This window comes from Aethina tumida, chromosome 7 (genome assembly GCF_024364675.1).
Source record: "Aethina tumida isolate Nest 87 chromosome 7, icAetTumi1.1, whole genome shotgun sequence".
Taxonomy (NCBI): domain Eukaryota; kingdom Metazoa; phylum Arthropoda; class Insecta; order Coleoptera; family Nitidulidae; genus Aethina; species Aethina tumida.
Window position 1 is genome coordinate 3,671,987 of NC_065441.1, and position 22,136 is coordinate 3,694,122.

At 26.9% G+C, this 22,136-nt stretch overlaps 1 long non-coding RNA gene across 1 annotated transcript in view; it reads left to right on the forward strand.

Annotated features, from left to right (window-relative positions):
* Positions 1-210: 210 nt before the first annotated feature.
* Positions 211-22,136, forward strand: part of LOC126266272 (uncharacterized) — a 126,135-nt gene continuing 104,209 nt past the window's right edge. Inside the window, exon 1 of the long non-coding RNA XR_007548702.1 lies at positions 211-287. This is a non-coding gene — a long non-coding RNA (uncharacterized LOC126266272). The remainder of the gene's footprint in view (positions 288-22,136) is intronic.

Below are 22,136 nucleotides of genomic sequence, written 5' to 3' on the forward strand. Positions count from 1 at the left end.
TTAAAATAAAATAGAATATGAATATGTACTTATAGTTGCCTATGTGGACATATATTTATTTATAGTTAGTTGGTTATGATTTTCTAATGGCTGTAATGTTTGGCGTCGGAGTTTTCTATCGTTTTGTGACAATTTCAATCGATTTCCGAATAAGATAACTTGTTTGTAAATTCGTTTTACGTTGAACTATCAAAATAGTATTTCGTGTCTGAGACATTTGTACAATATGTTAGATTACCCACCCTTAACGCTGGATTCTTCTATGCAAAAACTTGCAAATATTTCTGGTAAGTTTTATTAATTTCAGAGACTTATTACTGTATTATTGTACTAAATAAACAACAGCAACATATCCAATATGTAAATTTTCAAACGTTTATGATGCAAATAAATAAATTAATGAATAAATTTGTTAATAGTTAACTAGCTTCTGCAACAGATTTCTGAGTTTAATCCAACGAGAACATACTTTTAAATTATTGTTGTAGATGAGTTCACCGAGATGCAATTATTGTTTATAATATTTCCTGATGTATTTCATTTTGAATAGAATTTTATTTTATATTTTTTTATTTATTTTATTAAATAAGAATATTTTTGAATTTACATTAAAAATACAATTAAAATTTTTTAAGATAGTAAGCAATTTTTTCAATAATTCAATATTGGTTTTCAAAAGAGTAAAATGTGTGAAATGTACTTTTATATAATTTCTACTGTTTTTTTATCTTTTAACATATATAAATTGGGAAAGTTTGATTTGAAACACAATTCTCATACATTTGACCAATTTTATTTAATAAAACAAGAATATTCTTCACTTTACATTAAAAATTCACTTAAAATATTATAATTTCACAAGTTCTCTACTGTTGTACTGCAATTTAAGGTAGTAAGTATTTTTTAATAATTCAATACTGATTTTCAATATTGTAAAAAGTGTGACACATACATTATTACTACATTATTTTACATTTTACCCAGATACAATTATTGTTAATAATATGTTCTGCTCTTATTTTCTTTTGAATTTAATTTTTTACCAATTTTTTTCAATAAAGCAAAAATGTTTCTCATTTTAAATAAAAACCCAATTAGAAAATTGGAATATTATAAAATCTTCACTATTGTGTAGTTCAATTTATCTATGTTTAAAATGTTGGTTCTCAATATAAATATGAATGAATGAGAAGAATGTATAAATCTTTTTACAATTCTTTCTGTTCTTTGATCTTTTGCCATATATAAATTTGTAAATTTTAATTTGGAACACAATTTTCATGTAGTCATGTAAAATAGCAAGCAATTTTTTTAATAATTCAATATTGGTTTTGTGAAATCTACTTTTATATAAGTCTTACTGTTTTTTATCTTTTAACATATAAAAATTAGAAGTTTGATTTAAAAGACAATTTTCATAAAGTTGACCAATTCTGGAATTTAAGATAGTAAGCAATTTTTAAACAATTTAGAATTGTATTTCAATATAGTAAAGAGTGTGTGTTTTATCTAATTCTTACTGTTATTATGTATCTTTTAATATATATAATTATGAAAATTTGACTTAAAACAAAATTTTCATATAGTTGACCAATTTTATTCAATATAACAAGAATATTTTTGACTACATTAAAAATCCAATTAAAAATTCGGATTATTCAAGATCTCTACAATAGTTCTGCAAATTAACACAGTAAGCAATTTTTCATTAATTCAATAATAGTTTTCAACATAGTAAAGAATGTGAAATGTACTTTTATATAATTCTTACTGTTTTGTTTTTATCTTTTAATATATATAAATTGGAAAAGTTTGAGTTAAAACACAATTTTCATATAGTTAACAAATTTTATTAAATAAAACAAGAATATTTCTAAATTTACATTAAAAATCCAACAAAAATATTATAATTTCAAGTTCTCCACTTCAATACAATTTAATGCTGCATCAAAGTAATGAGTGTGAAATATACTTTTATCTAATTCTTAATGTTTTTTTATTTTTGAAAATATATAAATTGGGAAAATTTGATTTAAAACATAATTTTATTATAGTCCACCAATTTTATACAATAAAATAAGAATATTTTTGACTTTGCATTAAAAATCCAATTAAAATATTATGATTTCATAAGTTCTCTACTATTATACTTCAATTTAAGATTGAAATATACTTTTATATAATTCCTACTGTTTTTTTATCTTTGACATATATAAATTGGGAAAGTTTGATTTAACTATAGTTGACCAATTTTAATAAAAATTTTAATACTATAATTTTTATCTTTCTTTTAAAAATTACAATATTCGGCAAAACTGTTGATATAAAATTTGTTTAGACAAATTTGTAGAAAATTATTTGTAAATATGAGCACGCCCGCTTGGGAGAAATAGGTTTAGGCATTGCGGTCATGCACGCGAAAACGAATCGAATTATTTGGCCGTGTGTAATGCACAGAACGGGGAGGTAAATTCGAGTGTGCGTTCGCACACCCTCTTTTCCCGTTTTACGCGTGCACCGCACGAATAATTCCGATAAGTTAATTCCGGGTTATAGTGGCAAATACAGAGTTGTTGGTTTATTCAATTCGCAATTTCCCCGTTTCGGAGTGCTCGTCTCGGTGCAGCGGCACAGCGGAAACGGTTGCGTCTACCATTTTCGGCTAAACGAAATTAATTAAGCCGCGGGAAATGCGAATCATCTAGTTGCTCGGTTTTCTGTTTGACTTGCTAACAATTCGAGACAATGGATTTTAGGCGAAATTGCGTTTGTTCTGCAGTTTCCTATTTTTCCTTGCCGTATTTACAAATCTTGAACCTCTGCAATTGTGTGTTGCATTACGAAACAATAAAAAAAAAACGAAAATCATCGTTTCAGACTTGTGGTGTACACTAAAATAATTAATAATGCGCAACAAAGACAAACACTGTACTGTTGTAGAACACACAGCATCGGTGTTTGTTTGGGTGGATCCCGTTCGCAAAATGGAATTGGGTAGCAACAATTGAGTTATAAATTAAACATAAAGTGGTTCGTTATAAAAATAAATTCGTACTTTGGACACAGCAAGCGTACAATCTCACATAATATTATACACATTATTGCATGCCGCTTTATATGCAATTTTTCATGCAACAGTCAAGATTATCGCCACATGAATTTTGTACAACACATGTTTAGTCGTATCTATCTACAATGTAATTGTCAATAATTCACTCGTTATCTGCGCTCATCTCTATTATTTATGCCAATTATTTTCCACAATAAATGCAATTAAATGCGTGCCGAGATTTTGTCTGATGCTCCAGTTAAGGGATATTTATTCCGTGAGTTTACCGTTAAAAGTATCCGGTGTTATTATTGTGTTTAACTCTTTAATTTTGCGAATAATCATACGTCGCGCCAAAACTACGGCTTTAATTATTTAAATTTATGGGACTTAATAGAAATGACTTCCCGAAGGCACAACATTGTTACATTATTCATTTTTACCTTTTTATTACATACTTTCATTTTTGTAAAAATCCTTTTTTCTCAGACATTAAGTTTTAAAAAATAAATATAATAAAATATAATAATAAAACTAATATATTTAAAATAATTTTCTTTAAATTAATATAAATTAATTAATTATTTTTATATTACACATATAGACATACATATTATATTTTTTTATATTCTAAATAATTATAGTTAAATTTTTCTCAGAAAATTATTCTAGTTTAAATGCAATAAAGCCAAACAAGCTTTTTATCCATCATTTTTTCATCAATATTTTGTAAATAAATTACAAATCACTTAAAAATATTTATATTAACATTTACTTAAAAATATTTATAATATATTATGTATTTTTCTTCAATTTTTTCTCAAAATATTATATTAAATAAACTTTAAACTATATATTAAATAAAAATTCCACAAATTTTTTATTCAAAAATTAACTTTTAAAAAACAAATCCTATATATCACTTAAAATTATAATGTTTATTTCTTATAAATAAAATAACTTCATTTAAATTTTTGTTAATCAATCAATATTATATGTAATTAAAATATATAATACAGAAATTTTTATTTTAATAAATTACTAATATTTTTTAATATATTATATTTTTTTTTATTCTAAATAAGTATTGTCAAATTTTTCTCAGAAAATTATATTAATTCTAATTTAAAAAGAAAAAGCCAAATAAATTTTAAAAAAATTATTTAGTATTCAATCAATTTGATCAAACAGTCAATTTAATAATAAAAAATGTATAAACCACTTAAAAATGTTTATATTAACATATTTATAGTAACATATTTTTCGACTATATTCTAAAACGTTTCTTCAATAAAATATAAAAAAATATAAAAAAAAAACTAAATTTTTTATATAAAAATTATTTTTTTTATAACAAATTATATAACTAACTTGAAATTTTAATGTTTGTTTCCTATAAATAAAATTAATTCCTTTAAATTTTTCTGAAAAAAGTATGTTAATCAAAATTAAATATAATTAAAATATATAATTTAAAAATTATACAGATTTACAATTATTTTAATAAATTATGAATTATTATTAATATAAACATATTATATTTTTTATATTTATGTCAAATTTTTCTTCTTTATAAATTTTTTATACAAAAATTAATTTTTAAAAAACAAATCCTATAAATCACTTGAAATTATAATGTGTATTTCTTATAAATAAAATAACTTCCCTTAAATTTTTGTCAAAAATTATGATAATAAAAATTAAATATAATTAAAATATATAATTTAAAAAATATATACAGAAATTATTTTATTGAATTATTGATTATATTATACTTTTTATATTCGAAAATTGTCAAATTTTTCTCAGAAAATTATATAATATTAATTTTAGATTAAATAGAAAAAAACACTATTAATATTATTATTTATATTAATATATTATATATTTTTCGTTTATGTATCTCTTTATCTTTATTATATTTTTTTTAAATAAATCTAAAAATCATTTAAAAATATAATTTTTATTTTATAATAATTCTTTTGAATTTTTTGACAAAAAAGATTTATCCATTTCCAATTTATATACAGAACTACAAAAAATTAATTAAGTTAATTTTTTAAAATATTAATTTAAAATTAAAATAATAATGTAAATTCATTATATATTGTCAAAACTTCAAAAAAAAAAAATATTGAAATCTCTTTTATAAGATTATTAAGATAAAAATATTAAATTTTATAGCTCAGTTGGAATTCTTATTTTACTTATTTATGCAAATGAAATAAATTTAATTACAAAAATCAATTTAAAGTAATAATTTAATTGGCAAATTATTTGTTTTAAAGTGAAATAAAAAATATGTAGAAATACGTGTTATGAAATATTTTTTAACAATATTTTATTTTTTCTATTAAAATTTGTTGTATAATTGTTAATCATCATCTCTGGTAATGATTAAAAAAATTATATAAAATCTTATTTTGATAAATATTATGCGAAATTATTATTAATTCGGTTAAATATGTCTTTTTAGTACTCTAAAATATGTATGTATATTAAAAACATTTTATTACATTCATACATTTTAATATTAACATTTTATACATCGCTCAGTTTACAGAATCATCACAGAGTTTGAAAGCCTGTGATGGTAAAAATAAGCAAACGTTGGACTAGTTTATTTTAAATCCTTAATGAGACAAACAAATTATAACTTTTTCTCATATTTATTTTTCTTACAAAAAGACTAATTAACATCAATCCATTTGAACAAACAAACCCACATATATAAGTATCACAACCAGTTCCATCACTCATGTAAGCAAATATTTGTTGACTTATTTATTATACGTACGCAACACGGTTTATTTAACTCGTTCGAAATATTTGTATAAAATTGTGGATCGCTACGAAATAGGACGGACGCCAAATGGTTGGAATTAATGAATTATTTATAATATGTACGACTTGCAAAAACATACGCGTTTTCCTTTTGAACGTTAAATAAATGTCAAATGTCTATTATTAAGACCAGCCACGCAATTACATCTGACAGAATGTAATAAACATATGTAAATGTAATTAGTTCTACCATAATTGCAGCAAAAAGCGAACATAATTTACTACTACTACAACTGGATCAATTATCCCTCCATATTTTATTAATATTGTTTGTGTCACTTTTATATATTTGCGGTGGCAACGTTTAACCAGTGCAGGAAAATTTCCAGGCCGAAATTTCACAATCCAATGCACACAGTTTTGTTTTCCAAGTCCCCCCATTTATTATACGCATAATACAATTTGTAACATAAGCGCACAATAAATGCGGTGTTCGTAAGCATCTCGGCGGCGGCTCCTTTGATCTCGCCGAGGCCCTTCACTCCATGTACACATGAAAGCGCCAATTTCCGTCATTGATAAACCGAATGAAAAGTCCTAATTGAAACTGTGTCGATGGGACTAATAAAAACATTTTCAAGTGGGGTATTAATAGCTTTTTTATTAGTCACTTGTAACTGTTAAACAACTGAACTGTTCCTTTCAAAACACAAGAGATTGCAGTTGTGACAAATTACAACGGAAACAGTGCATTTACATGTTTTAATAATAAGGAAAAGTTTGACTGTAAAACTTATCTCGTTGCCGGAGTAACTAACGGCATCAGGAAAGTGTAAAGAAAATCCAAAAGTTCTGACGACCCCCCACCCCCATCTCCTTGATGATTCCCGAAGGTCTTCACTTGTAGGACAATTCGAAATTGTCCTGCCCGGCTCTCGCTTTCGTTCCGACCATAATCAGATAAGAAAGAAATCCCAGTACGAAGTGGAAGGATACGGGGGGATTCCCCGAGAGGCGGGCCGCGATTATCATAATCAAATCTGCCTGCTGCAATCAGATTATGCGAAATTACATCATCCTTAACTAACTGGCTGTTACCAGTGTTCTTCTATCTTATCACCCCGGAATATGGCGCACACCGGAATACCTAATTTCGCGTCGCGACGCCCCGAATCGGTCCTTTGTTCAGTACGGTCCGATTATCGGTGCATTTCGTTTTGACTGATTGATGGACGGGCGAAAATTAAATTAAATTAAATATAACAGTGGACGATAATTCAAAGCCGAACAATTAAATGGCCTTTGGTGTATTTATGCGGGCACGGTCACCATTACGAATAAATCTTCATTCCATGGACACAATGGATTTATGGCGCTGAAACGCAACCGCCAGACCAGCGATGTTGGAAGTCAAGAAGCGAAAAATTAAAAGAATGTTTCCGCACCATATATTGTTTAATTGCGAAACCGAAAAAGGCGCAAGCCGACAATTATATTAATCTGGAACGTTGCAAGTAGCTTAAATTTGAATTTCTAGCACATTCATCAGAATTACGCCGCTATTGTGGTATTTTTTTGTCTATCACTATTCTTACTTATGTCATGGTATGTTTAATGATATACCATAGTATAGTTGGTCCATGATGCAGTGGAATCGAAGTATTGATTGTACTTAGCGAATTGAATTTCGAAATTTATCAATTAGCAAAGTGATTATGCAGGAAACCACCTGAACTCCCCAAACCAATACCGATAAATGTAAATTTATCCTGGAGACTTCATTGTGTTAATAAAGGTCGGTCCCCGAAGATTTCGCAGATAATTTACTGGGAAAACTGAAACAGTTGTTTGCCATATAATGGTGCTTGGTCCGGGGTTAGAGCAAGTACCTGTTTGAACAGCTATTAATATAAGACTAAGCCCCCTAAATGTGACATATCTCGGTCTCCATCACGCTTATGTCAGATCTTGTACGCGGCAAATGGTCATGTCTCTCGATATCGGGATTTAACAAATGTCAACAGAACAAATGTAAATGGAACTTTGGGCAAATATATACACTGGCTACAACCAACATTTGCTGATGATTCAGCCAAAATCCAAATCTCTATTATACAGATGAATATTTTAAATCGAAAATAATTTCAAAACAATAAGGGATTAAAACTTGAAATAAAATATTGATATAGATTATGGAACACAATAAAAATATTATTTTTGCATCACAAAAATATAAAAATAAAAATGAACTTTAAAATAGTATTATAACTAAATTTTAAAATATTTATTATTAAAGTATTTTATTATAAACAATTTAAAATATTTATTGTTTACTAAAAATGTTTTTTTTTAATGTAATTCTTAAATATCAGTTAAAACTATTGAATTTTCGAAAAATATTAATTTAAAATTTAATTGATATATTATTTAAAATAAAATAATCAAAAATATTCCAAAATGATAATTTATGGTATAATTTAGTTTAAAATTATTTTAACACAATAAAATGAAATGGTAATTTATATAGTAGAAATTAATTAATAATATTAACTATTATTATATTGTATTAATTTTCCAAAATCAAAAAATATGTAATAATTTACAACTACTGAAAAATTTAATTATATATACTTTATTAAATTTCCGAAATCTGATCAAAATATTAATTTGCAACTAATAAATTTAACTAGAAATGCTTTATTACAGAAATTAATTTACTCTTTTGTTTAAAATTTAACATTCACAAAAATTAAAAATGATAATTTATGTAGCATTAAAATTAAAATTAAAATTTTTTGTATGTAGAAATAATAACTAATATTAAATATTAAATATGATAAATAAAATTAAAATATTAATTTAAAATATCTAAAGAATTATTACCGAAATTACATTATATTATTTAAAAAGAATATATGTATTTAAAAATATTTCAGTACCACTGAAAAAAGTATATAAAATATTTATCGGTATCTAGAAATTGGTCATTAATTTATAAGTATTAATTTTCCAAGATTCAATTAAAATATTAATTTAAAATTATTAAAATTTTATTCAAAAAATACTTGTTACAAAAATGAATTTCAATAATATAATAAAACACTCAAAAAAATATCCAAATAATAATTTGTGTAGTAGAAAGTAGTTATAAAATATTTCAGCCCCACTGAAAAAAGTATATAATATATTAATTGGTATATAAAAATTAGTTATTAATATGAACTATTATAAATATTAATTTTCCAATATTCAATTAACATTAATATATAATTATTACAAAATTTTTATGAAATTTTATAAACATACATAAATTTAAATAAACAAGTCTATTATTTATGTCTAATTGTTTTTTTTCTAATTTGTCAGTACAATAAAATCAAAATAGGGGAGAGTTAGAAATATATTTTAATTTGTATTGACAGTATTTAAAACCACAAAAAATAGATTTGAGATCTGGTTTGAAAATCGGAATCAGACATAATGAAATTCTTATCCATCAACGTCTTAGACGTCCTGTAATTTCAAAGATTTTATCGCTTTTAATTAAATCAGTTCCTTAACTAATGCACATTCATTAAGCGTAATTAATTATTTATACAAATTACGGCGAACAGAAGTGTGTGTTTGTTTATTTAAAAGTTTCGGGTCTGAATAATTATACTCATTGTTATAGAAAAAGAGAACTTCTTCTCAAATACTTTATTTATTATTTATTGTGTGAATGAATTACTGCGATAGTTGTTTATACAGTTACGAGCAAAAAATTCATGGTGAACTTTTGAAATTCATTTCATTTTATGAATCTTTTGCCCTAATAAAAAGAATTAACATCATAGAACTTCGGCAATGAGTTATGTTTATGTAAAACGCAGATATGGTAGAATTCCGTGCACACAATTTCTTGTTTACGGCAAAGCAAATACTCAATTTAATTAAGACAAGTGTGTCCTAGATTTTCGGAGCTGACAAAGTGGATTATTATATTTTTGCAGCTTAAACACGGTTCAGAAGCTCTTTGAACGACGAATAGCAAAGTTTAATTAATTTCCACGAAAACTTTATGTACCATAATACTATTTTAAACTATCTCGTCGAGGACGGAATATGTGTGACGTGCCCCACTCTGTTTATGAACCCTTACGTAGTCTAATTTCATAAAAACATTAACGAGTATCGTAAAATACGTCTTTAGGGGGTTTCTCTAAAAGTAAATTCGGCTGTTAATTGGATAAAACGGGAGTTTATATATCATTTTGTTGTTATTTGACACCGAACATCAGCAAGCAGAGTACAAATTTAATTATAGGATTATTTTTCTAAAATCCGAAATTTTAGACATGTAAACATCGTATTAGACACAACTTACGTGTTTACTGAGTTCACTTACAAATAAATTCTGTTTTCAACTCCCAATTTAAAATACGTACATTGTTTGCTTTTGGAAAAACTCTCACCTTAATATTTCAAAAAAAAAAACTAATGAACACTTAAAGAAGGTAAATAAATCACGAAACGTACACTTTAGGCAAACAGTGAAATCGATTGAGAAGAAGGAACGTTTTAAAAACGTCTCGTTCCACGCTGAGCGCAACAAAGGACCCCTATTTACAAACACCGTATTTAGATGCGAGTTAAAAAAACAAACAAACCCCACAATTTACACCTAAAATTCTTCTCGGAGAACCCAACGGCGAGCATTGGGAAAAATCGAACTGGACGCACAATGGAATCAAAATTCTTCCATGATACTAACATTTTTTTAACAATAGATTATAATCTATTGTAATTTTATTAATTTATTTTTGTATAAAATATTTATTAATGCATTTTATTGAAGAAAAACAATATTTACGATTGTTAAATATAACAAAACTAACATGTAAATCCAAAATTCAATTGTTAGATCTTTTAAAGTAACTAAAATAAAATAAGAAAATAAAGACACTCCTAAAAAGTGAATTATTATTGAAGATTTGTTATATTTTATTAGAAAAATATTAATGAATATATTAAAAATGAAATTTTGTGTTAATTACAATTGATTTTATATACATAAATATTTATAGTAACTAAAATAAAACAAGTAAGATATCAAATTATAATCTTCTAGAAAGCCAAAAAATTCTAAAAAGTGATACAGAAGATTTATTACATTTTGTTGGAACATATTAAAAATGAAATTTTTAAAAGTGATTTAATATTGTAAATTTATTATATTTTAATCGAAAAAATTTTAATAAGTTTTAAGTTAAATTGTTAGATATTTTAATTATTTACATAAATATTTAATTGACTAAAACAAAACAAGTAAAGGAATTACTTGACATTGAAAATGTACTGTACTTATAACTAAAATAAAACAAATAAATCTGTAAATTTTTTGAAAAATGCAGAATTTTAAAGACATATATTGTAAGGGTTAATAAATTGATAAAAGAGTAAATGGCATTCGTTACAAAAACCAAAAATAAAACACATTAAGAAAACTTTCCAAACACAAATTAAAAAGTTAATGAAACTGTACACATCTAAAATAAAAAAGAAACTAAGATAAATAGTTTTACTCCATTGTGCGTTTGGTTCTTTGGGAATGAAAAGAGACGGAGGACGAAAAGAATTATGGATTGAAACAATTCAAAGTGACAACTCGACTAAAATAACCGTTTATAGATAAAATAAACGTGGACATGGTAGGTGGTAATTTGGGCGAAGTTCTCGGAAACCTTTTACGGGTTTGGGTGAATATTTCGTTCCATTCAAATGACGTGAGTTAATTGAATAAAACAATTTTTTGTCGTTCGCAAGAAAGATTAAATAATTGCAGGATGGTGTGCAAACTTTGACAACTTTTCATCCGATAACACCGACGAAATTGTTGCATGCGTGCAGATTCACTTGTGATAAGGTTGCACGAGTCTAAGTGCAATTTAAGGGGTGTTAAGGACATTTGCCAGTTGCGAAACAACATAATTTCGTAAACGGCAACTCAAATTATTTTGCCACGTTAATTTCGCTAATTATTTCCACACAGCCATCAATGATTGTGGTACGTGGACATTGGGATAATTATTCGCCGCCTTTGCAAACATTTTTCCATGTCCGACACTCATAACACAACGATTTCCTCAAGTCAGGTGCGAAATGTTTATTACCCACGATACATGCGAAGGGAATGGATAATTGCCGTTTGTATTTTTTCGCTTGTTTTTAATTTTTTTCCCGGGGAGTGACTTATGTTCGGTGTTACTTTCACCGGTCATTTCCTATAAATATAAATGTTTATTTGTGTTACGGACGTGTTCGCACCCAGTAAATAATACCAAGGTTTTCACTTCGAGAGACAGACTGGTTAATTAAGCTCGAACTTTATGTATGTGTTCAGCGGTACGACATTAATTGTTTTTTAGGAAAAAAATTACTAGTGGTTAATTAAGTGGGGTAGAAAACGTTTTTGTTTGTTACAGGATAATAAATAAGTTGCGAAGTTTGAAATTGGGAATATCAGTTCTGGAAGTTCGACGTAAATGACGTGGGTTGATTTTGCTTAATAATTCAAACAACATCTAAATTGTGCTGAAAGTTATACGTATTTATAGGAAACAACAACTTCCTCACGTTCTATTTAATAAACTGTGGGTATGAATAAAATGAAATGCACAAAATCCATTCGTCGATATTTGCATCGTAAATTGATAATAAAATCGCATTTTTTACTAATAAAATTGGTGAACCAATATTATTTTTGTATCTGTTTCAATTTTAATTCCTATGAAATATATTTCTACAAAAGTATCAACGTGAATTTGCTATTGACCGAATTGGAAATAAAACTAAAATAGAATATAAACAATTTATAAATATTTATAAAGTATTTTTCAAAACTGAATTTTTTGACGTTTTGTATTACTATAATAAATAAAATAAATTTTTTCAATGGGCCAAAACTTGTTTATGAAATGATTATTCTGATGCAATCGTTATGCATAATTTAAAAATTTATATAAAATCGAAATAAAACTACGAATTAAAATACTTTTTATAACTGGCGAACGGAAATTAAACTAACAAAAAATAAATATATAACAAACAAAAGTACCAATTAAAATCGATTTTAAACTAATGCGAAACCAATATAACAAATTGTAAATATTTTGGACCATTTAATCTGGGTAAAATTTAAAAAATGTTGGTTGGAGTTCATTGTTATTAAATTTGAATTTGGAGAATGTTTGTTTTAATAATGCAATTACTTTAATGAAACCATTAGTATGATTTTATAATTGGTTTCACTTTAACCACATTATTACTACTAATAAGTATACAGCAATTGTAAAAAAACATTTAATATTCTATTATTTATGCGTTGATTATGCATGAATAATAATGTAAAATGACAACAAATTCAGTTAAAGTACTTGTTGTAAAATGCCTCATTAATATTTATAAATTGTTTATATTTTATATCGTTTTATTTCCATTTTGATAGGTTTAATATAATATTTAATTGATTTTCTTTTATATTTGTTTTATACTGTTATTCAATTGTTATTATTATTATTATTAACATATTTTAAATATTTTAACTTACAATGATAATTTTTAATTAAATTAAGTTTTCTAAGGTCTATAAGTAAATGCGTTTATTAATTAATTCAGTAATTTAATAAAGTTATTTTGATTAATTAAATTTTAAAATTTCTAAATTTTTATTTAACTTTAAATTTGTAATATAAATTTAGATTAATTTGCTTTGTATATGTATAAATCTGTTTCATTAAATTGGAATTTAGTACTTTTTAATATTAGGGTAACTTTTTTACTTATTAAAATATAATTTTAATTTCAATCTAAATTAATAAAGCTTTCCAATACTTAAATAAATATTTATATAGTAAAGTTTTATTACAAATGAATTTGATATATTTATAGTGGAAGGAAAATTTATATAAATTAAATAAAAAAGTAACAATTTTATGTTCTAATATTGTTTTTTAATATTTATAATAAACTGTGTTGAGAAAGACGAACCTTGAAATGTTTATTTGTTTGTTGTTTACAATATTGTTATAAAGTGTGAATATGAATTTTACTGATTGTTTATTATGGTATAAAGTTGTATATCTTTTTTCCTCTCTGTTTACAATAATAAATAAATACTAAATAAAATATATTTCATGAAAATATTTAACAATATTGTGTTACATAAAGTATATTATTTAATTAAAAATTTAAAATATTACATTGGTAATAATAAATGTAAAATTCAATAAGAAAATAAAATTGTGTAGAATGTGGTGTGTCATAAATAATTACAAACCCCACACAGTTTATTAACTGTACCAGTACGCATCACATATAATTTGTCTTGTAAATAAATAATTACACGCATGTTAATTAATTCCCGAACAAGTGAGGCACGGGCGTTTTTCTAGCCGCCTTATACGGTCTACGCCCATGCCTCTCCGCACAATTTTTACGTTGATCTGCTTAATGAAACATTATTCAGGTATTTGTTTCTCGCGGCGGTTCTCCCCCTTGACATACGGGACAAGTTGCGTATGTAATTATTTAAACTAAATACTCGTTTTGATTGGTTGAAAAGAAAGTAAAAAGAAACGCGCACGTTCAGCATTGCGAATTTTCTCCCGATCGAATAATAGAAAATGTGCCCACATCTTCCGCATAAATGCTTCCAGCTATATTCTCTATCTAATGTGTCCGACTCTTATCAATATCGATACAATTGATTATTTAATTATACAATTACAAATTGATTTATTTAATTTATTCCATGTCTGTTATTGTCTTGTTGCTTTTAAACAATTATTTGCATTTAATGGTTACATTGTCGTTTGCATAATGTTGCAAACAATGTGTCATGAACACTAAACGTTTAAAGTTATTAAAAAATCATCATAACTAGTTTTAAATGGTAAGAAAAAATGGAAATATAAAAATAAAAGTTTAACTTCTTTATTATTTTTTATTAATATACCTTTTTTAGTATTTTATAAAACTTCACACTTTGTGTAAAAAAAAATGTTGTCGAACCTGGATTTAAAAGAAAATAAACTTATTTTTTCTATAATGTACATAATAAATATGTATTTTTTTTTTATTAAAAAGTGACGCTGTCTAGTTTTAAAAAAGAAGAAAGTGAAAAAAAGAATTTTATAAACCTTCAATCATTATCACCAACTTTTCTATAAGATTGTTTTCTAAACTATTCTTTCATAAAAAAAGTTATTGAATCTAGTTTTAAAAGACGTTAAGGATAGAAGAACTTTTGACTCTCAATTCCTTTCTTATTATAATTTATTTTATGATAATTTTACTTAACTTGAATTATTATTACCATATTTTCTAAATGTTTCTAAAGAATATATCCATTACATTAAACTATTCTTTTATAAAAAGTCTTCAATATTAGTTTTGAAATAGAAGAAAGGTAAAACATTATTAAAATGAATAATGAATTATTTTATTTTAAAACCCTACATTAGATCATCATCTGAGACTACATTTAAAATGAAATAATAGAATGGAACATTTCTTTAATTCCAAATATATTTGTTATTAATTTTAAGTTCTGTGTGAGAAATATCATTATCATCTTCAGATTACTACTAAAACTTTTGCTTGTATAATTTTAAAAAAATTGGGTCCCTTTAATATAAAACTTATAAAGGCACTTGTTCTACTTTTTATAAAACTCTAATTTCAATATAACGTAAAATATGTATACTTAAACTAAATTGCGTAGCGCGAAAAACTAGGTCAAATCAGCCACCATAATGAAGAAATTTCCGTGCCGCCAATAAATATATCACGGCGGCAACAGCCCGCCAATTAGTCCGTAATCAGGCTCATTATTGTCATGTTGCCGCGATGAAAAACGGGTATTTTTCATTAAAAACCTCGCGATAAAAATTGCCTCCGATATAGATGTTAAGGGAAGTGGCGTGCTGAAACCCGACAATCGGACCGATCTGTGATTTTTCAGTAACGCGAAATAACATAATCATCGGCTATCAGATTACTTGAGGTGGCGCCTTTCTAAATTACTCCTTCCCACGTCATGCCATTTTTTTCTGTTTATCAAAACAACAGACGAAGATATCTCCACAGTTGGAATGAAATATTAATGGAGGAAATCATAATTATCATCGTTGTTTGCCTTTAGCTAGGCTCCCTTCCAATGGAAACGTTGGACAAAACAACGAAATAATTCATGCCAACCATTTAATGTGTAACCGAAAAAATACACATACAAAAGTCAACGTTTATTAGTGCGAAAATTTATTTCCGATAGACCCATAAATCTTGCCCTACGCGAATAATAACCGTTTTTGTCCGCACTTTCGGTCGGATTATCGGAGTCCATTGTTTTTCGACGGACGAGACGATCGGACCGATATTACGTCCGGATTTCGGTTGCAAAAACGAACATTTTCGATGGGCAAATGAACCCACTTTTCCGTTACATCTCTCCGTTAAAACAACACTCCTACGTTCTGTGAGCTTTCAAATTCAACAATTCAAGAATAAGGGAAACTGTCGGAGAGAGCTTTTTTTGTGTTGAGGCATCCATGTTAGCACGAAGCGTACAACAATGACGATATAAAAAAAAGGGTTTGACAACATGTCGTCGCATCGGATATTCGATACGTGAACAGTCGAGGGCCCAATGAAAGTGAACTACTAAGGCTTGAACCGTCGTGCTCATTATTGCCGCGGGGGCCCCATCATCACTCGGAAACGACGCGATACTCGATACGTAAAACGCAACGACACTCGACCAAACAAAAATCCACGGATTGGCCGCGGCTCGCATCGTCGACAACACCGACCAACCGCGTGCACGTTCTCCCATTGTTTTTTCGCTGTTTCCAGATGAGTAATTAACCGGAAGTGGCGGGGCGGATACACATGAGCCTCATTATGTCGGCCTCACGTTGGGTGGAGCCACTCGCCCCGTTTTCTTTTGTCGATGGCTGAGGGTTGTGGTAATTTCTTTCTGCCCTTGTGGAGTGGCTTGGTTTCAACTCGGGGGGGGGTCGGTTGTTGTGCCACTGTTTAAACAAAATTGGGGATGAAGGGGATGCTTCGACACAAAGCAGTAATGCAGTACTCGGAGATGCTTGAAACGTTCAATGGATGGCTAATATGTGGAACGTGACCTTTTGTCTTAGAGTATCAACAACTAGAAAATCCCATGAGCAACCATTGCTCCTCTGGTCGTTGAAGTTTTAAGGATACCGGCAAAAACAGGTTCATGCAGGCTTGATGAGCAAAATTGCGTTTAGTAATTTATAACGACATTAAATAATTTTAATCTGCGTCCACGTAGATTGGCAATAACTCAAGAATAATCTATTCCGAAACATATAAATAAAATGGATAAATAGCAAATAACAAAGTGCGTCCGCGTGATCCGAAGCAATTAAGTGAGTATTACTATACATAAAACACAATTAAGTTTATCGGCCGGTACAATTACGGGGCTGTAAAATCATTCTTGTTGCCTGCGCTAAACGACATTTTTCCTCTATTAAAAAGATTCTTGTAATACGTACAATATTTAACACGCTGATAATCGGATTTTATGTCTGTCTTTTGCCGTGTCGCATCGCGTTTTTCTTTGTTAATATCAATTTACTTGCAACCATCGAATATTGAACGGAACAACAACACCAAACACCACAAACACCGGCAATAAATTCCGATGCAGCGACTAGACTACACACATAAATCAAACACCGCCAATCCATCTTTGTTGATTTATTACAAAATACATAAAAGACATGTATTTTCATCGTCTTATTAAAAGCTCCATTTCATTCCGGATAGAATGGTGGCCGTTTTTCAAATTATAATGAGTTATAGACACAGGTAGATGCGTTTATAAAACCGTATATTTACTCGGCTTTTGATTTATGGAACGGATCTCGTTCTCAAATCGCAAATAAATGCGGGGAATATTAATAAGCGATTCGAAACAGTGTTCCTGGTGCTGCAACTAAAATTACCCAATTTCTGATTTACTTGAAGTTGGGCACTTGGAAAAAGTGCTAAAAAAGATTCTTCATCCACAGAACCAGTTAGAACTTTTCCCTTGACAAGTTACTGAACGTAATTTTCTTAATTTTCATAAAACTAATAAAGAAAGGATTAGTTGAAGATTAAACATATTCTTTAGAATAGTTTCATCTACAAAAACATCTTAGGTTGATAAACTTTTTATTTTATAGCTGGAAAGTTGTAGAATTTAATTTTAGTCATTATTTTGAAATGTTCATAAAACTACCAATGGAAGTATTCTTTAAACTTAGTAAAAGACAAAAACGTGTTTTAATTTGGATGAGCTGCTCAGTGTAATTTTAGTTATATTATTCATCAAAGTCAAAGAAATTTATACTGATTTCAAATGTTTAATTCCACAGGCATATTTTCAATTAATGAACCTTGTGATTATTCAAGCTAATCTAATAGTAAAACTTCATCAAATTAGTCCTCGAATAAAAATTAACATAAAATAATAATTCTTAAGGATTTTTTAAAGTGTGTTGATAATGATCAAATCATACTGCAAATTTGTTCACATTTTCTTAGCACAAAACATTTTTTCGTTTAATAAAACTTTTTCTTTTGCTTCTACGAATTTTTGAATGTAATTTTGGTACCAACTCCATCAGATTGTCCCTGAGCAATCAAAGAAATTATTGGTTAAAATTAATAAACATCTTGGTATGTCTTGAAACTAAAACTAATGGTATAACTTCTTCAGATAATTCGTAGAACCAAAACTAACATAAAATAACAATAATTCTTGAGGATTTTTAAAAATGTGTTCATAATGATCAAGTTATACTGAAAATTTGTTCACATTTTCTTTGCATAGACATATTTTCGATTAATAAACCTTTTACTTTATCTTTGACGAATTATTGAATGTTTTTTTGTTTACCAAGTCCATTAGATTATCATGACGTGTCTTGAAGCAAAAACTAATGGTAGAACTTCTTCAGATGATTCGTAGAAACAAAACTAACATAAAGTAATAATAATTCTTCTAATTGTGTTGATAATGAGTAAGTCTTATTGGACATATTTTCGATTTATGAACCTTTTACTTTACTTTTGACAAATTGCTGAATATAATTTTGATTATCAATGACCTTCAGTTTATCCATGAAACTCTCAAAGACATGACTGATTAAAATTAATAAGTATCTTGATTTGTCTTGAAACCAAGACTTATGGTAGAACATCTCCAGATGATTGAACTAAGCAAGACGATAAAATAATAATAAAACTCGATTTTTTAAATTGTGTTGAAAACGTTCTTCTATTCATTACCTGTTTTTATCCTTGTAACCAGAAGATGAGCTTAACAACGCAGTAATGAACTTTAATATCAGCAATTCCACGCGTTCAAATGAAGACATTAAATAGAATTAAAGGCACTTCACGAAGTTATTCGAACCCGAACCAGGAAACATCCAATAAAATCCGTAACGGAACTATTCAAACCTTTTTAATTGCATTGCAATAGTTTTCTGGAATTGTAGGCATTTTTATGAATCAGCATGCACTAACGCGTTGCATCGCGACAACATTGCCCTACCCTGACATTTATTGTTTATGAATAATTGAAATTGGAGTGTCTGGTTGTAATAAGCATGTGCACCTGACACTTTGCATACATTTTCGTCCCCCTCGTACATCTGAACCGGAGTAATTAGTCCGGCACTGGAACCGGTCCTGTCCTTAAATTATTACGCCTGCAATCTGGATCAAGTTGAAGTTCGATTGCGATTTATTGATTGTGTTAGGTTGATTTATTGGGCTGGAGATTTTACGCTGCGTCGGACGTTTACGATGTCAAGCTTCTGGAGCAATAAAGATCCATTCCAAACACACAATTAGTTATTGGCTTAGAGGTTTAAGTCGTGGTAATTAATTCGAAAAATTTGAAAAGTTCAAGTCGTTAAATAGATATTAGTGAAGCAGCGTGCACCACTAAAACTTCTCCGACTGCAAATTCTGAAAATTTAATATAAAGTTAGTTGATATTTTATGAATCTCAAACACCGCAAAACCTCCTGGCATCCATCCACAATGGTAAGTGTTCTCTATTATGGTGACGACCTAATTCCGCAAATGGATTAGTTGTTCCGACATAAAATATCGGGAAAAATTCCTACGCTCATTGCCAAATCAATAAAATTGCATTTCTATGCGACGAAAGTGCTTTGCCAAATCGATTTTGAGTAGTCTTAACTGTTATTTGTTGGAAAAAATCGCATTCCATTTCTGTGATCTGCTTTCAAAAAACTACAACACACTTTTAATTGAAAAAGGTTGTCTTATAAAATTTCTGTGGTTGATTGACAAACCAATTGTTCAGTTCCAAGAAATGGCCGAATTCACTTTGTCACTCCCACAAAGTGACATGCCCAACAAAAGTACAATTTTGTGTTAAACAGTCGTTATGGGAAAATAAGCACCGCTTGATAATTAGTTTTGCCACATTCACCACGTCAAAACACACAATAAAACATCGTTACTGTTTTTTACTTTGTTCACTCGTTCCACTTTTGCCAGTGTGAAATCGTCGTACAGTTTACTTTCTGGGTTTTAATAGAGTTGTCAATCAAACAAATCGAAATTAGATATAGGTACGTTTTTACTAGCGGCCGATAAATTTAACGGCGCGATGTCATTCGAAATAATTTTCGAACGTCTAATTGAGAATGATGACCGGGAACGGAAACTGGGGAGATTAACGAGCGCGTAGCAAAATGAGAAAACGGGTTCGGATTTAATTGATTGATGAAATTCACATTATGTCGCAAATAAATAATGAGACACTCACATTCAAATTGATGAACCGAAAGCCAAGTTTATGCTCCCTAAATTGTCAAAGGTTATTTTAAATTTTTATCACTTTCCTGTATAAAATATTACATTTTCAAATTTCAAATTGCGTGTACACGTTTTTCTCTTAATTATTGGTGTTAAATAATTCTTTCAAAAATTATAATAATTTTCAAATATTTAATAATTAATTGTCGAGAATATATATTATATAAGAAAATTCTTATTTCCTTTTATAATAAATATAATTAAATAATCTTTAATTTTCTTACTATTTTTTAATTAGCAAAAAGTTTATACTTTTCATAGCGAAATAACAATTTTACTGAATATTTTAAAACTTTTATTAAATATATATAATTCAATTTGTAAAAAATGAACTATGATATTTTTATTAATTCTTTAATATTTCTTAACTCTAAATTTACAATTTTCGTAGTACATTTTTAGTTAAAAGTTTTTTTATTAACTTTTCAGTAAGAACTAAATTTTCAGAATGTGATAAACTTCTAAACATTTGAAGATAAACATTTCCCTAAAAAATTATAATAATTTTCAAATATTTAATAATTAATTATCAAAAATAAATATTAAATAAGAAAATTCTTCTTCATTTTTATAATAAATATAATTTAAACATTTTTTTATTTATTGTGTTATTTTTTAATTAATAAAAAAATATTTACTTTTTAAGAGTGAAATAACAATTTTACTGAATATTTTAAATCTTTTTTGTTAAATATATGTTACAAAATTTGTAAAAAATTAACTATCATGTTTTTATTTTTTCTTTAATGAAATTTACAATTTTCGTAGTACATTTTCAGTTAAAAGTTTTTTTATTAACTTTTCAGTAAGAACTAAATTTTCAGAATGTGATAAACTTCTAAACATTTGAAGATAAATATTTCTCTAAAAAATTATAATAATTTTAAAATATTTATTAATTAATTGTCAAAATGAATATTATATATGAAAATTCTTATTCATTTTTATAATAAATATAATTTAAATAATCTTTAATTTTTATATTAATTTTTAATTATTAAAAAAATGTATACATTTTGTTTATAGTGAAAAAACAATTTTACTTATTTTAAAACTCTTTTACTAAATATATATTTATAAAAAAAATTACGATTGTTGTAATACATTTTTAGTTAAAAGATTTCTTTTATTAACTTTTCAGTAAAAAATAAATTTTCAGAATATTTCAGACTGTGATAAACATTTGAAGATAAATATTTCTCTAAAAAATATAATAATTTTCAAATATAATAATTTTCAAATATTTAATAATTAATAGTCAAAAATAAATATTATATATGAAAATTCTTATTCATTTTTATAATAAATATCATTTAAATAATCTTCAATTTTTATATTATTTTTTAATTAGCAATAAATGTATACTTTTTATACA